This window comes from Notolabrus celidotus, chromosome 9 (genome assembly GCF_009762535.1).
Source record: "Notolabrus celidotus isolate fNotCel1 chromosome 9, fNotCel1.pri, whole genome shotgun sequence".
In the NCBI taxonomy this organism is placed as follows: Eukaryota; Metazoa; Chordata; class Actinopteri; order Labriformes; family Labridae; genus Notolabrus; species Notolabrus celidotus.
In genome coordinates, this window is record NC_048280.1 from 1,360,578 (window position 1) to 1,378,077 (window position 17,500).

General features: G+C 45.0%; 1 protein-coding gene across 1 annotated transcript in view; it reads left to right on the top strand.

Annotated features, from left to right (window-relative positions):
- The window catches only part of dmtn (dematin actin binding protein), a 40,495-nt gene that overhangs the window by 3,424 nt on the left and 19,571 nt on the right, over positions 1–17,500 (top strand). The window contains exon 2 of the mRNA XM_034691246.1: positions 17,358–17,411. The gene's annotated coding sequence lies outside the window, so the exon portion shown is untranslated. The remainder of the gene's footprint in view (positions 1–17,357; positions 17,412–17,500) is intronic.

The window sequence follows — 17,500 nt, forward strand, 5'->3', positions numbered from 1 at the left end:
CTCATTTAATTCTCTCACAGTGAGGATTTCATTTTCATCCCTACACCATACATTACATGATGAGACATTTATTGCTGAGCAGTTGGAATCAAACACGTTAACTGCTTATGTTCCAAATTTAAACACTTCTTCTTCTTCTTCTTCTTCGTCTTCTTCTTCTTCTTCTTCTTCTTCCTTTCATACTGTATAAACCTTGCAGGGCCTTTAACCGCAGCTCAAGGTGTTGTTTTGGAAGTTTTGATCTCATTGGCGTCAGCTTCTCGTCAGGTGCATGGTGTGCTCGTACGTTCCCCTAGTGTCTCGGTGCTGCGTGGGCACTCTCCTCTATTTCTGGACACATGAGTCATCTTCACTCATGTTATACAATAGAAACTTTGCTCCTCTGAGACCTTACAGCTGCAGAAATAGAAAGCAGGAGTAGAACAGTAGGACGTGCATCAGTGGGATGATACTCTGATTCATGCTGTTTGGCGGTTGCTAATCTCGTCACCCAAAGGTCGACTCTTCTGGGCAGTTTGAGACGAATAACTTACAGTCAGTAGTTTATTATCTATATGCTGACTTTGTTCGTGGTCTGACTATCAACTTCAGACCATAGACTGTATAAATAATGGACGTAGTATCCGTGATGTCACCCATCTGTTCCTGAGCGCTGTTTTGAAGCCAATCGGCGGCAGCAGCCATATTGGAAATGTGGAACTCAACCAGGCAGAGGGTGACATAAAGGGGCGGAGTTTGAGCCTCTTAGCCAACAGCAATGTGTTCCCACCTGTCAGTCAAGTCAGTCATGTCCTTATTTGGGCAAAAATTCATAATCTTAATATCTTCTGAACCGTCACGTTATAAAAAATTCACCCCCCGTACAGTGTGTGCCGATAGAGAGATGAGCTACATAGACCTAAGGAGTTTTTTGAACCAGGCTGTAAACATGTTTATTTCTGCTGTAAAGATCGTCTTCTTTGAATGGGAATTTTCTGCAGCCAGCCCTCTAGTGGACGCTCGATGAATTGCAGTTTATAACACTTCAGCATGGGCTTCGTATTTTGAGACCGGGGTTTGCCGCTTGCTTCAAACGCAAGAATGGAGCTGGAGCGGAGAAACAAAGTCCAAGAAGGGGATTGTAGCTGCATTGTAGCCATTTAAGCAAATGCTAATCTCTTTTAGGGGCTGCACTTGTTTCTGGTAGCTGTACACGTTGGGTTTGTTTTTTTGATCACGGCAACCCCGCCCCTCGTCCCTGACGTAAGCGGTTTGCCGTTCTAGACCAGCAAAGAGTTGGAGCCGCTCTGGAACCAGTTTTCCCGTTTCACTCGCAGTCGAAACACGGAAAAACCAGTTCTCAATTGAGCACCGGTCTGAAAAGGGGTATATGATCAGATATCTGCGTGCTAACAGTCTGTTTTCAATCAAATATTTCAACTTGACCCCCAAATCTGCTCGATGCTGTCCTCCAAGGAGAAATGATAGATCTGACCTCCATTAAACATTGTCAAAGTTGTTTTCTTCTCCACTTGAGGTCAGACCTCACAAAGCTTGACTTTTGGCAAACTTAAGACCCTTTTATTGCACTTAACCCACATGTTTCACTTTAACTTTCTTTTTCTGGTCCATTCCGCTGGAGTACGCCAGAGTGAAGGCTCTTACTGTGAAACTGAGACTCACAGATGAACGGGTGCGACACAGGGGGATGTGATGTGCCCAGAAGTGTTGGCCTTAAGTCTGCAGAAGGAGTGAATTTCCCCCTCGCCCTTTATGTGAACTCAGGATCCCGTCACAAGTTGCGTTGTTGATTCGACTGACGGAAAGAGAAGTGTTGGCAGGAAGTCGTTTCCAACAAGGCTCAAAGTCGAGGACACTGTGTTCGGTTGACGCACGGTGCATGTAGACTACAACGACAACAAGACAGGTTAGCTTAGGCGCACGTCTCCGGCCTTACATCAACATCAGGATTTTCATGAACAAATAGAAGTCTGTGTTTACTGTCGGCTGCAGCCTGAGGCGGTGACCCTCGTGTCCTCATCTCCTTTATGTGTCCTTTTCTCCTTGGCTTGTTCATTCTTTGCTTCCATGTCCACCATCTTTGGAAACTCCCTTCTTTCCAACCCTGGTTCTCTCTTTTCCACGGTCCCCTTTCCTCCCCTTGTTTCCTTCCCTTGTTTGCTTTACTAGTCTCCTTCCTTCCATTCCAGCCTCTTTCTTCCTTTCACCTTTTCCTCCTCATCCTTCTCTCTGTCTCTTCTTGTTTCAAAGCTCTTTTGTATTTCCTCTTCCTCTCTGATCTGAGGTCAGCAGTGTTTGATGAAACATGCTGTCATATGATGAGTGTGGTTACAGTGAGCTGCATGTTTGAAGGTATATGTGCATTAGAGGGGGCCGGCTCTGATTCTGGCGCACAGATGAAGGTGTTGTTCTGAATAAAGCTCGTCCATCTGTCGTATCAGCAAACACACTCAACTTAAAATTCCTGCAGAGAAGAATCAACTGACAGCCTGAGCGCCTGCAGCCAAAACAACGCCGAACAACAGTTTAACCCCCCCCCCCTTCTCCACCCGCCCAACATCACACACCAGCAACTCCACCGCTGGCTGTGCCCGTGGCCTCATTCCTGCAGCTTCAACAAGCCCCCTCACCCCCCTCAGCTCCCCCCCGCTCGGCCCCCTGCTGCTCTCAGAGATAAGAGCCGAGGCCTCCGTCTGCTGCAGGAACACACCGAATCCAACCCACAGCAGTTATTAAAGGAACATTTGCACAAGTTTCTCACTACATGGGCCTGAAACAAGCCCCACTGCGGACTTGTAGTTTAAATCCTGAAGCAGGGGGTCCAGAGGAGGGAGGCAGGGGAGAAGGAGAGAAGCTAGGGAGTTAGGAAAGAAGGCAGGATGGAAAGATGGAGGAAATAAAGGAGCATGGAGAGGCAGGTATGGAAAGAGCTCCACTTCAGTCCCCTTGTACCTCTTTTTGACCAGCGTGAACCGGGTTGTATTTCCGGGCTGGTGCTGGTTGAACTCACCCGTGGAAGAGGCACGTCATGATGTCAGATTTACGTGACCACTTTTCCCAGCAGCACTAGCAGGAACTGTCCCTCACAACTACATCGATGGCGGACACCGTAGCATGCTTGCTGGTGTTGCTCCTGGCTTTTGGTAATCACATGAGGTCCCAAAGAGAACTTACCAAACTCTATCAAGGCAAGGCAAGGCAAGGCAGCTTTATTTGTATAGCGCATTTCATACACGAGGGCAACTCAATGTGCTTTACATTAAAACATTAAAAGCATTGGAGACATTCAGACAAGCATAAAAGAACATAATTAAAATGACAAATATGATAAAACAGAAAAGAAAAGGAAAATTAGAAATATATTAAAGATTACATTAAAATTTTAATTTAAAGTGGGTTAAAATAATCTAAGATAGGAAGGCAGAGGTAAATAAAAAAGTCTTAATCTTTGATTTAAAAGAGGTGACAGTTTGAGCAGACCTGCAGCTTTCAGGGAGCTTGTTCCAGATATGTGGTGCATAATGACTAAACGCTGCTTCACCATGTTTCGTTCTGACTCTAGGAACTGAAAGCAGACCAGTACCTGATGACCTCAGAGGTCGAGGTGGTTCATAAAGTAGTAGCAGATCAGCAATGTATTTTGGGCCTAACCCATTCAGTGCTTTATAAACCATCAGCAGGATTTTAAAGTCTATTCTCTGACAGACAGGAAGCCAGTGTAGAGATCTAAGAACTGGAGTAATGTGGTCTACTTTTTTGGTCCTTGTTAGGACTCGAGCAGCAGCATTCTGTATGAGCTGCAGCCGTCTGATGGACTTTTTAGGGAGTCCTGTAAAGACCCCGTTACAGTAGTCTAGTCTATATCAACACTTTGTTTGTGTTTTTGATCACTGCAACCACGCCCCCCTTCCCTGCCCCTCGCCCCTGATGGAAGTGGTTCGTGGTTCTAGACCAGCAAAGAGTTGGAGCCATTCTGGAACCAGTTTTCCAGGCCGGGAGCCGGTCACTCGCAGTCGAAACACGAAAAAACGGTTCTCAATTTTGCGCCAGCTCCGAATAGGCCCTGAAACTGCCTCGGTCAAAAAGGGGTATTGGTGGTGAGAGGTTTCAGAGGGACGCGTCTCCTCTCGAGGTCCAGAGCCAGATCTTTGGTTTTAGCCCAGATCTTTCGTGTCAGCATGTTTGCCATTTACGTTGTTTCAATCTAGTCATGGCAAAAACATCAACAAACACTTCCTGTCAACATTTTCATTGACTTATGACCCCTGGTGTGACTCTCCTGGAGTCCCAGGAGTGCACAGTCCCCTCTATCTTGCAAAGGTAACAGCACACATAGGGGTGTGTCCTCCCAGCGTACGTCTTTGCTGCTTCATCCACCATCTTGACTTCCACATCTACTTCTAACGTCACATCCTGCCTATTCTCCACCTCCAACCTGACAGGGAAGACCTCACACTGTCAGATACATTTCACGCACAGAGGTCCTCAAATTTTCCAGAACATGTTCAGAGAGAAAACAGCTTTGGGGACATGTTCATTGTCCTCTCCATAGACCCTGCATCATGACTCACCCCTCCTTTCAAATGAAACCAAAGAAGGACATGTCATCGGCTTATTTGATGATGATGATGTTATTGTCCAGAAGACAGAGGAGAGAATTGGGCCGAGGCAGCAGCCTGTGCTAACTGTGAGCTCAGCAGAGATCTCTTTCCTCTCCTCACCTCTCTCACAAGCACTCTGGAAAATATAAAGAAATTTCAAAAGTTGTTTGTTCGCACACGTCCCTCAGAGTGAGAGGTTTTACCCATCAGTCAAGAGGGGAGATGGGCCTCAGGAGTCAGTAGATCTGTGTTCCCTCCGTCTCCGGAGCAGGACCGCCGGACAGCTGGAGTCATGTGACCGAGGTTTTCCCCCAGCAATCACTGAATGAAGGATTCTCCTCCTCCTCCTCCCCTCATCCATGTTGTCTTTCTGGTCCTCTGAAAACCTCTGACCTGTTGACTCCAGGCCTGGCTCCGCTCATCATGACTTTGGTTTGTTGTTGTAGTTAAGTGAAATACGATCTGGTGATAACACAGAGTGTTTTATTCTGAAAATTAACCGGATGTTTTCATTTTGTTTTGGTGAAACCTGACTTCCTGTCCCGCTCCATCTGCTCTGTTGAGATATATGCGTCGTGCTCCGGCATCTGGGAAAAATAGAACTCTCGGAACGCAACAGAGTGGATCCAGTGGAAGTTAACACATTGACTAGAATAGAAACCTGTCAGATCTGGTGCTGTGACGGATCAGAGACGGAGTGGACACTTCCACTATGATGAAAGTTTCTATGAATGCTACTTCAGTCATGTCTGTGAAGGTTCTCAGTCATCCAGGTCAGGGATTGATCCGTAAGGCACTGGACTTGGTTGAAAGCTGAAGAAGCCTTTCAGAGGAGAGGGGAAACACCTTCAAGAATTTCTACCAAGTCCAGAACGCCTTACAGACAAAGCTTTGAATTACTTCATTCATGCAGCTGACCCAGAAAACATGCTCGGCTGAATACAGCTCATGAAAGTGTTCAGGGTCGAGTTCAGGGGGTTTAGTACTCCTTGGTCTGCCAGGTCCCTGGTCAGCATCATTGGCCTTGTTGTGTTGGAGGTAGAGCTGTGAGGAGTCTAGGTGGTCTAGTGTCTGATCTATTCGGGTGTTAGGCAAACTGAATCTGGAACCCCAAGAGTCCATGAAGAAGACCTAGCTCCTCCAGGCGGCTGATGCGAGTGCTGAAGTCAGTCAGCTGTGTTAGGGTTTTTGGGAACTGAGGGTTTCCTGTGTGAGGGAGATGTTGAAGATGTCTGTGTACTCCCTCCCAGTTGTTCAGTACGACGCTACTCCATCAGGTCCAGCAGCCTCGCAGAGACCGGCTTCAAGGCCCTGAGGATCTGTGTGTAACCTGGAGTGCAGTCTCCTCTGGGTCACAGAGAGACTCGTCTGTCCCTGCTGTTTGTTTAACCCTCGAGGAACTGATGAGCGTGTGTGCGGTGTGGTGGGGTGGAATCATGCAGGAGTCTGTGAAAAAAGAGGGTGTAGGGAAGGAAAGAAGGACACTAGGAAGAATAATTGGAGGGGAAGGTTGGGAAGGTTGGAAAGTATGGCAGGAATGGAGGCGGGTGAAAAACGGTTGAAAACAAGAAAGATTTATGAAGAGAACAAAAGACAAGAAAGTAAAGGAGGAGGTGGATCGCTGGTGTAGTTCAGTTGGTAGAGGCTCCCCATGTACAGAGTCTACAGTCCTTGTGGGATCCATTTGGTCCATGTCATTCCTCTCTCTCTCTCTCAAGCTGTCTGATCAAAAAAGGAAAATGAGAAAGAAAGGACAGTAAAGGTTGTAGGGAGGAAAAGAAGAGAGGTAGACGTGAAATAGAGGAGGTAAGGAAGTAAGGAAAGGTAGGACAGCGAGAGGAAATCTCTTAAAGTAGCTCTACAGACGCTGTGATGTCGTCATCGTCAGCCAATGACAGCAGCGGTTGTCCTAACGATGACACGATGGGTGTGGTCACATGTCTGTGAGCTGAGATAAACACACACACACACGCACACACACACACACGCACACACACACGCACACACACACACTACTTTGTCTTGTGATTTCCAGAAACTGAGTCGAAGTGAGAATGAAACTTAAATAGCACTTCGTCCTGCTGCTGGTTGACATGACTGCCACACAAAGGTGCTGTTAATGGGACACGTGTGTGTGTGTGTGTGTTTGTGTGTGTGTGTGTGTGTGTGTGTGTATGTGTGTGTGTGTATTCGAATAATTGTCGAATAGATGTCAATGATTATTGAAAAAGTATTTTGGCTTGAAATGCCCATCCCTAGTATGCACATGAGAGAGGGGGAGGTGTGCTCTCCCTGCCTCAGGCTTTGGCGTTCCACGTACGCACATGGAAGGGCAGGGAGCTCTAAAAACAGAGCCATACCACCAAATATAACTTACTGCATGCAAATAATAATGATTGTTTCTGACTGAAGTTAGTGAGTCAACATATCCAATATGGAGACTGCCATCAATGTTCCTCTTTAAGAAACCAATGGGTGACGCCACAGAGACTACGTTCATATTTTTAACAGTTTAGTGAGGACACTGAGTGATGGAATCACCTAACTGTGCTAGTTTTGAAGAGGAAGTAGTCACTGGTAAACAAGAAAACACTGTCGGTGGACACGGGCCCTAAAGCAGGTCCTAACACGGCCTTGTTAAGGGATGATCCATATCCACAGTTAGAGCTGCATTACATAAACATGTCCTGAAGAGGTTGATTTCTTGTTGATTGTTGGATTCTAAGATGGGGATGATTTTGGCTTCACTTTTTTTATTACAATGGCACGAGATGGAGACGTGTCGTCCAGGCAATACTTCAGGAATCAACATCAAGACCGGATCAGATCCAGTCCCATCTTACAGACAGGACTCAGTCTGATCTCATCTTAATCCACCATGAGCAGAGCACTTTGCAGCATTTAGCAAGTTACAGTGGCAAGGACAAACTTCCTTTAACAGGCAGAAACCTCCAGCAGGACCAGACTCATGTTAGACACACATCTGCTGAGACCGGATTATAATCTAGGAAAGATCAAGAAAACAAACATTAGAGGAGTGAGTCTGATAAAAGACACTTTCCTTTAAAAGATGTGTGCAGAGACCGGATTGCATCGTACGCTGAATCCAGTCTGTCATTGAAGATGAAGTAGCTTCTTGTCTAAATGATATCACTGCAGTATGTTGACAGAGTTTCCCCTGCACAGGAAAAACAGACAGTTTTACCCTTTATTCCTTCTGAACATTTGATACCAGTATGAAACGACATCCTTTTGAACACATCTGAATTTCCAAGCTAAGCTACCTGAGGCTTCTCCCACTGTAACATGTCACTTTCTACTGCACAGCATCTCTCTGACAGCTCATACCTGGAAGCAGCTTCAATATTTAAACATTGTGTTGAATCGATTCAGTGAACCTGACTGAGACTCGTGCTCCTGTCACATTCTCCGGCCTGTTTGTGCAACATCTCAGTGTTTAGCTTGTTCGCAGCAAATGCAGAAATGTGTTGGTACAAAGTTGTTGCAGATGACAACATCATAACCTCGGCAGAGAGTCAGAGCCGCCAGTGTGAAGCTGTGACTCAGCAGTTTTCAGTCTCTGACCCACTTACGGCTTCAGGCATCAACACGTTTTACATTTTACTGCATCACGACTCCACAGAAACCTCTGATGAGACAAAAACATCATCAAGAATTCAGAGCCGAGGACTTTCTGCACCCCTGAAGCCTGAGGTGGAGGATAGAGAGAGGACTAAAGAGCACCAACGCAGCAAATAAACCTGTAAAGTTATGAAATGATTCAAGTATCGTTACTCAAGTTAAAGGTGACATATCATGCAAAATGGACTTTTTAATGGTTCTCTACCTGAAATCTGTGTCCCTGTCTACAAACCCCCTGAGAATGAAAAGAATCCATTCTGCCCCTGTTCTGATTTCTCCACCTTTCTGTAAATGTGTGCTGAAACCAGCCGTTTCAGTTTTCAGTGTTTTTCATACGTCACAACGCCATCCGGTCTGTAACAGGAAGTCAGAGCTCGGAGCTTGTTCAGCCCATAGACTGTATAAAATACAACTCAACCCCTCCTCTGTTTTTCATTCCCTGCACACATGTGTGCTAACAAGGAGCTTAGGAGGGAGGCATGCTAGTTGTAGGCTGTCTTAATAAACACAAAGGTCGCTTTGACTCCCCACGTCTGCAGATTTGAAGATCTAGTGGATGATTTTTATTTATCATAGAAAAGTGCTAGCGCTAGTTAGCATAGCCACATAGCTACATGTTGGTAGCTGTGAACCAAGACACACGTCGACATACTGATAAATAAAACAACAAGAAACACTAAATCTGTGACCAATGGTTCAGAAAGGTCCTGCTGCAGGCGCCTCTCCGTCAGGATCAGATTCTGGATCAGATTCAGAGGGTTGAAGTAACGCGGGTCTGTGAGCAGCCGTGTATATTCAGCCAACATGTAAACATTAGATCAACGTGCTGGAGAGCCGAGGCCACACCCACTTCCTGAGGGGGCGTGGTCAGAGATAAAACAGACTGTTCTGAGGAGGACTGAAGAAGAGGGGTTTTCAGGCAGACCAGAATCTGATTTCAAAGTGTTTTTTTGAGCATAAACTTTAAAGACATGTTTTGGGGACCTCTTAGACCAATATATGTTGATGAAAAAAGTGTGATATGTCACCTTTAAAGGACGACACCAGAAACAAATCTTGTTCCTGAGGGATGTTTGTGAGTTTAATCTCAAGTGGTCATGGTTGTTATGTTGAGAGGAGGGAGGAAGGATGAGCACACCTTCCCAAAGTCAGAGCTGAAGCACGTCGTCTCAGGTTGATAAACTTGTTGTCTCATCTTAAAGTCGACCCTTCTTATGCTGCTGATAAGACAGTTGGGTCACGTGGGGTTCAAAGCACGAGTGAATCACGAGAAAAGAAAGTGTCAGAAGAGCTGACACGTTCAGGCGAAGGGAAACAGAGAGGGGCGGGGCGGGACATGCTGCTCTGTGGATTAAGAGTGGAGAGGAGCAGGTGTGTGTGGATAATAGAGCTAACAGGACACAGGGTAAGCAGATTTAAGGTGTGTGGGAATTAATATCGAGCATAGCGTTAGCTCAGGGAGCTCGGCCCACAGAACATCAGCTGCTCTTAACACCGGCTCCTATCAGCTGACAGCTCTGAACTGCTCTGCCTGCAAACCTCTCCCCCTCCTCCACCCCAGCTCCTCCTTCCTGCTGTGTCTGATTTCACCAGCGTCATATGTACCTCTATTCACCAACGTGAACCGGGTTGTATTTCCGGTCTGGTGCTCGCGCAGGTTTGGAGCTGGTTGAACTTGTGAACCAACACGGCACCGCTTTGTTTTTCCGCCTGCTGGAGCCCGTGGAAGAGGCACGTCATGACGTCAGATTTACATGGCCGCTTTTCCCAGCAGCGCTAGAACAAACTTTCCCTCACAACAACAACGATGGAGGAGAACGGCAGCTTGTCTCCTCGGCCGACCACTGCTTTGCCTTGGAATCCATTAGTCTTTTTGATTTTGTCGCTGCAGGACGATGGAGGAAACACGCTTGGTTTGGGTTTTTGATCACGGCAACCCCGCCCCCTGCTTCTCGCCCCTGACGTAAGTGGTTCACAGTTCTAGACCAGTAAAGAGTTGGAGCCACTCTGGTACTGTTTTTCCCGACCAGGAGCCGGTTCACTCGCAGTCAAAACACGAAAAACCAGTTTTGAGCGCCGGCTCTGAACCGGCCCTGAAACTACCTTGGTCGAAAAGGGGTAATGTATCGTCACTGATGCACGCTCTGTTCTGTACCCTGGGGGTCTTTGCTGCTGCTCTCCCTGCCTTGGCTTTTCATGTGTGCACACAGAGAGGGGAGGTGTGCTCTCCCCACATCTTGCTTTGGCGTTCCACGTATAGGCACATGGAAGTGCAGGGAGCTCCCAGAACAGAGCCACACAACCAAAAGTAACTTACTGCATGCAGGTAATTAGACTGTAGGGGTCTGGTAGTGTTTATGCTCATGCATGCTAGGCCACATTAAGGACTGCCCCCTCTCCTCGTATCCACAGCAACAATCACTTGGAGCCTGGTTTATACTCACAGACAGAGACCTTGAATGGTGTTGATTTGCATCCAAAGCGGGAGAGTAAGACCTGATCACTCAAAGCTGGTCTTTAAAAAACACTTGTTGATGCAACATCTGAACGGTTTCTTGGAGCCAGCTTCTCAGGACTTCCTGATCTGTGAGTTGCCTTCGTGCAAGAGGCGAGCATGTGCAATGTTTGCATGCAGATGTTTAGTTGAAGCTTTGATTAGAGCTTGATTGTTATGTGATGGCTGCCTGTTGGTTCAAGGATTGTGCTGCATTTGGCTTTTGAGTTTTCATCCAGCAAACATCTGAATCACTTCTTACACCAAACCGAGTCCTGCACCTACAGACTCTGTGTTTACGCAGAACTTCAGTCCTTGAAAGCACCACTGCTGAACCAAGTGGTACTTTCTGTGTGTGTGTGTGTGTGTGTGTGTGTGTGTGTGTGTGAGAGAGAGAGAGTTATAAATCTGTGAGTAAGGTCTGCACGTTCTCAGGACCTCAGTGTGTGCTCTCTGTGCTGATGCAGTGACCGATACTAACGACCTCCTCGGAGATATTAACCTGATGATTTACGTCTCAAACACAAAGAGAAGAAGAAGAAAACAGACGCCCCCCTGGAGCTTCCACCAGTCAGTCTGTATCAGTCTGCTGGTGTCAGAGCTGGATCCTCACTACGCTTCTTTAAGTGCATGTTTTTTTAGTCCATGACACCAACAATCAGGACAAAAGACTTTGGACCCCCTCTGTCCCTCGAGGCGATTAAATGTTGGACTTCATTTAGCTGATCTGCAGAAAGTTAGCCTACCTACATGCACATGTGGCTGTGTTTCCTGTGCTGCTGTGAAGTAGCCTGCTGCTACTGATGCTTTAACCCTAACTCTAACCTCAGGAGTCATCTAACAACAAAGACAAAGGCAAGAAACAAGAGAAATGTCTTTATTTGCAAAGTTTTATTTCAATTTTACCTTCTATATTTGTTATATTTTTGGACTTTTACACCTTTTATTTTAAAGAGGAGAGGACAGTGGATAGTGTAGGGAACCATGAGAGAGTGGTGGAATGACATGCGGGTAAGAGGCCGCTGGCTAGATTCGAACCCAGGTCACCCGCTACGTGGGCGCACCACCCAACCATAGGCTAAGTCTGCGCTCCATAATGTTTATGTTATTAATACTTTGACAAGTTTAAGTTAAACATATATTGGTCTAAGAGGTCCCCAAAACATGTCTTTAAAGTTTATGCTCAAAAAAACACTTTGAAATCAGATTTTGGTCTGCCTGAAAACCCCTCTTCTTCAGCCCTGCTCAGAACAATCTGTTTTCCCTCTGACCACGCCCCCTCAGGAAGTGGGTGTGGCCTCGGCTCTCCAACACGTTGATCTAATGTTTACATGTTGGCTGAATATACACGGCTGCTCAGAGATCACGTTACTTCAACCCTCTGAATCTGATCCAGAATCTGATCCTGATGGAGAGGCGCCTGCAGCAGGACCTTTCTGAACCATTGGTCACAGATTTAGTGTTTCTTGTTGTTTTATTTGTCAGTATGTCGACGTGTGTCTTGGTACACAGCTACCAACATGTAGCTATGTGGCTATGCTAACTAGCGCTAGCACTTATCCATGATAAATAAAAATCATCCACTAGATCTTCAAATCTGCAGACGTGGGGAGTCAAACCGACCTTTGTGTTTATTAAGACAGCCTACAACTAGCATGCCTCCCTCCTAAGCTCCTTGTTAGCACACATGTGTGCAGGGAATGAAAAACGGAGGAGGGGTTGAGTTGTATTTTATACAGTCTATGGGCTGAACAAGCTCCGAGCTCTGACTTCCTGTTACAGACCGGATGGCGTTGTGACGTATGAAAAACACTGAAAACTGAAACGGCTGGTTTCAGCACACATTTACAGAAAGGTGGAGAAATCAGAACAGGGGCAGAATGGATTCTTTGACTTTTCAGGGGGTTTGTAGACAGGGACACAGATTTCAGGGAGAGAACCATTAAAAAGTCCATTTTGCATGATATGTCACCTTTAAGTTTAGGTGCTTTTTGACTGCAGGAACTTTCCCTCCAGAAACAGGAACCTTTCGAGGAACTATGTGCATTTCGACAGCAGGAACCAGGGTCTCATTTTAGTTCCTGGGTAGTTCATCTCCCCCTGATAAGCCCTTGCTTGTAGGGTAGTACTTTCCAAAGGTCCCAGATTTTTTGCGGGCCTCTAATGCTCAACGTTCCCTCAGTGTTTTTATTCCACCCTCCATCACACACATCTGTGATTCACTTGGTTTAATACCTCCTGCACATCGGTCTTCTCTGAGCCTGATAGTGTGAATGAGTCTAGGTCAGCTCCCGGTGTTCCAGTCTGAAGAGTGACCCTGTAAACTGGAGCCCTTCAGCTGAACGTGTCAGTGTTTGTGGAGTTTACACAGCTGTTGAAACACAGAGGGAGTTCCTGGGAATGCAAACTAGTTTAGTTTTTATTAAGATTTCAAAATATCCTCATCAGATATTTAATGATCGTCTAAAGACGTTTATGAGGGATGCATCCGGCTGAGAGTCTCCAGTTAACAGGGTCGCTCTTTACACTGGAACACCGGCTTTTCAAATTGCTTTAAGTCAAGTGAAACGTTGATTGTGGAGCATCTAATAGATATCAAAGTTACCCTAAAACAGACAGTTCAACCCTTCACTTTCCTGTCAGTGTTTACTTCCTGTTCCTGGTACCAGAGAACATCTTTAAACACTTCCTGTGAGTGATTAAAGATTCTGAGAAACTCAAACCCTGAGCAGAAAAAAAGAGCATCACTCCTCCGGCGCTTCTTCTCCTCTCCTGCCTCCATTTTGTTTTCTCTTCACTCCGTGGAAAACGGACAGAAAGCGGTTTGTGTTATCAGCGAGGAGTGAGACTCACACTTTCACTTCAGCCTCCCACACAACCAGCAGCTCAAAGCAGAAGCACTTTCACTCTGAGCTGCTGCTGCTGCTGCAAGGAACTCTGGGAAATGTAGGCGAGCACAAACAGAAGAAGAAAGCTCTCACAGCGTGTAGGAGGAAGTTGAGTGGTAGTTTGATTTGTACGTCCAGGCGTGGCAGGTGGGTGGGGTTCACCTGATGTGTGAGCGTTGAAACAACGTGACGGACGCTCTCCCTCAGTGTTGGGTGGTCTGATGCCGGGAGGTCTATTTTAGTGCAACATCTCTCTCTTTGTCTCTCCTACATTCCTGCCAGCTGATTGGCCGGCTGGGTGTGGTAGCCTAGCAACCTTCAGATATCACCCAGCATTCCTCTGAGTTATCTCCCGTCCCAGCAGACTCACACACGGAGAACACGGCCAACACTGTTAAAGCAAATCAATGAATACTCTGAATGTAAAGCGTGTGAGGGATTCATGTGAGGAAGAGAGCAGAGAGACGTCTTTAAGGACCCCGCTCAGAGTTTAATCACTTTATTAAAGTCAACAAAGTGTCTCTGTGTCATCATCTGAACTTTTAGTTTCTCAGTTCATGAATGAGTTCTGATTTATGAAAGTCCCTGACTCTGATTAAGTGTATATTAAATATTCTGCAGCGTGTATTCTTGTTTTATGAAAGATGATGTTGTAAAATGATCAGCTGATTAGTCTGATGTCTCTGAATCTCTGAAGTGTGGTGGCAGAGATTGAATGTGATAAACCCTGGCCTTAGCATCATGTCAGAGAGGTGTCTTGTCTTTGGTATAAAGGTTTCCTTCAGTGCCTGTTTAAGTTACCCTGTAATATATTTTCAAGTTTAAGTTTCTAATTTTAAGTACAGCAATTATCCCCTTAGGATCTGTTTGAAGGTACTTTTTTATTGTTTTTAAAGTGTCTGTTTTAAAGGTGACATATCATGCAGAATGGACTTTTTAATGGTTCTCTACCTGAAATCTGTGTCCCTGTCTACAAACCCCCTGAGAATGAAAATAATCCATTCTGCCCCTGTTCTGATTTCTCCACCTTTCTGTAAATGTGTGTGAAACCAGCCGTTTCAGACTTCAGTGTTTTTGTTACGTAACAACAATATCCGGTCTGTAACAGGAAGTCAGAGCTCGGAGCTTGTTCAGCCCATAGACTGTATAAAATACAACTCAACCCCCCTCTGTTTTTCATTCCCTGCACACATGTGTGCTAACAAGGAGCTTAGGAGGGAGGCATGCTAGTTGTAGGCTGTCTTAATAAACACAAAGGTCGCTTTGACTCCCCACGTCTGCAGATTTGAAGATCTAGTGGAGGATTTTAAGTTTTCATTAAAAAGTGCTAGCGCTAGTTAGCATAGCCACATAGCTACATGTTGGTAGCTGTGTACCAAGACACACGTCTACATACTGACAAATAAAACAACAAGAAACACTAAATCTGTGACCAATGGTTCAGAAAGGTCCTGCTGCAGGCGCCTCTCCGTCAGGATCAGATTCTGGATCAGATTCAGAGGGTTGAAGTAACGTGATCTCTGAGCAGCCGTGTATATTCAGCCAACATGTAAACATTAGATCAACGTGCTGGACAGCCGAGGCCACACCCACTTCCTGAGGGGGCGTGGTCACAGAGAAAACAGACTGTTCTGAGGAGGACTGAAGAAGAGGGTTTTTCAGGCAGACCAGAATCTGATTTCAAAGTGTTTTTTTTGAACAAAAACTTTAAAGACATGTTTTGGGGACCTCTTAGACCAATATATGTTGATGAAAAAAGCGTGATATGTCACCTTTAAGGTACCCTGTTATGTATTTTTCACGTTTGCCCCAAGTTCCTGGGATTCTGTCCGATTCATTGTTTATCAAGGCGCCCTTTAGAAGCTGATTCCAGGTACTCTTTTGTCTTTTCAAGCTTCTTTACGGTGTCTGTTTCAAGGTACCCTTGAGTGTCTAATGAAAGGTGTCCTTTGGTTTCATTTGGAGGTAAATTTTAGTGTCTCTTTAAAATGTTACTCACCACATCACTTTCAAGGTTTTCTTACCTTAGGTTTTAAAGTATCCCACAGTGTGTTTTAAGGTACCCTGTTATAACTTTTATAACTTAACCTTCTGATTTTAGATACAGTTCATTTTCTTTCAAAGGCGCCCTTTTGGAGCCTTTCATAGGATCCCTGTCAAGTAATTTATGGATTCCTTTAAGAGTCTTTTTCAAGGGACCCTTTAGTGTCTAATGAAAGGTATCATTAGATTTTGTTTCAAGGTAACTAATCAGGTTAATATCACTCTTTATATAGTGACTCATTACATCAATTTCAAGGTTTTCTAACCTTTGTTTTTAGTGTATCCCACAGTGTCTGTTTTTTGAGGTACTCTGTTATGTCTTTATTTGGTTGACCTTAAGTTTCTGGTTTAGGATACAATTAATTGTCTTATTTAAGGCACCTTTGAGGATCTGCTTCTAGGTACTCCTTTGGCATTTTAAGGGTCATTTAAGTGTCGGACTCAAGGTACCCTTTAGTGTCTGTTGAAAGGTGTTCTTTGGTTTTGATTCAAGGTTAACTTTAGTTTATTAAAGTTACTCATCACATTCATTTAAAGGTTTTCTTTCCTTTGGTTTTAAGTTATCCCTCAGTGTCTCTTTCTGGTTTACCATATGGTTCTAATTTTAGATTAGATAATTGTCTTTTAAAGTCACCTTTTTAGGATCTGTATAAAAGTACCACTTCATATTGTTTTAAGGTTCCTTAAAGAGTCTGTTTCAAGGTACTCATTAGCATTTGTTTTGAGGTACCCAGTTTCATTGAATGTGCCAGTCCCTGTTTCAGGCAGCTCTTGATGTTTTTAAAGGCACCCTTCAACTTCTACTGAGGGTTTCTTCAAAGCCGTGTTTAGGGTCTGTTTCATTGTTCTGCCCAGTTCTGTTTTAGAGAACCTTTGAGCACACATTTTAAGGAACCCTAAACGTTGGTTTTATGGTAAACTTCAGCAGATACATGTTAAGAGTCAGCTCTTAAAACATATTGTGAGGGTGTAACAGTCTGTTTGGTGGAGCGTAAAACATGGGTTCATTCAGGATTTGGGATTTAAAGCTCGGTCTCCTGATGAGAGCTTTGCATTTCTCTTCACTGTTTTATTTCTTCATTCACCTTGTTTTTTATTTACACTGAGGGTTATATAAAGGCAGCACTGAAGGAAACATCGCTCCCTGACAGAGTGTTACCATAATGAAACTACTTTTGGCTGCTTCTTGTTCGTCCACGTGACTTCCTGAAAGTTGTCCTTCAGTTGGAGTTCTTAAAAAGAAAACTTCATGTTGTCGTCGTCCCGTGAGAAACATGTTGGCAGAACATCTCTGGCTCAGACCTCAGAGATCAGTTTGATGCTGCTTCACAACGATCCATCCTTAAAATGAGCTTTGTGTTCAGTGGAGTTCACTAATGAAGCCCTGTCTCATACAGAGCCTGTGAAACAGAAAGACTCCTGTCAGCCAAATTCAGATTTAAATATATATTTGAGTCAGATGGAGCAGATCTCATCTCCAGATCAAGCTCCTGCCAGCACGTCGCTTAGCAACAGCGTCGACTTCCTGGAAATAAAATGTGAAACTGAAAATAGATTTAGACCAGGAGAGAGGAAACAGGCCCGCGTTCAGAGGTCCATTCAAATATCTACTGACTCCAAAACGGCATCACTGATTAACGGTGGTCGTCTTTAACGCTCTCTTTGTTTGTTTGTTTGTTTGTTTGTCAGGAGTCTGCTGACAGGAGGACTCAGCACTTGAAGGAGGAAGTCCAGCGTTAAGATGTGAGTCTTCTTTGTTGCAGTAATCTTTAAAACTTTATCCTCTAAGTGTGTTTAAATCTGCTACCTTTAATTATTTACCTGACCTTAAA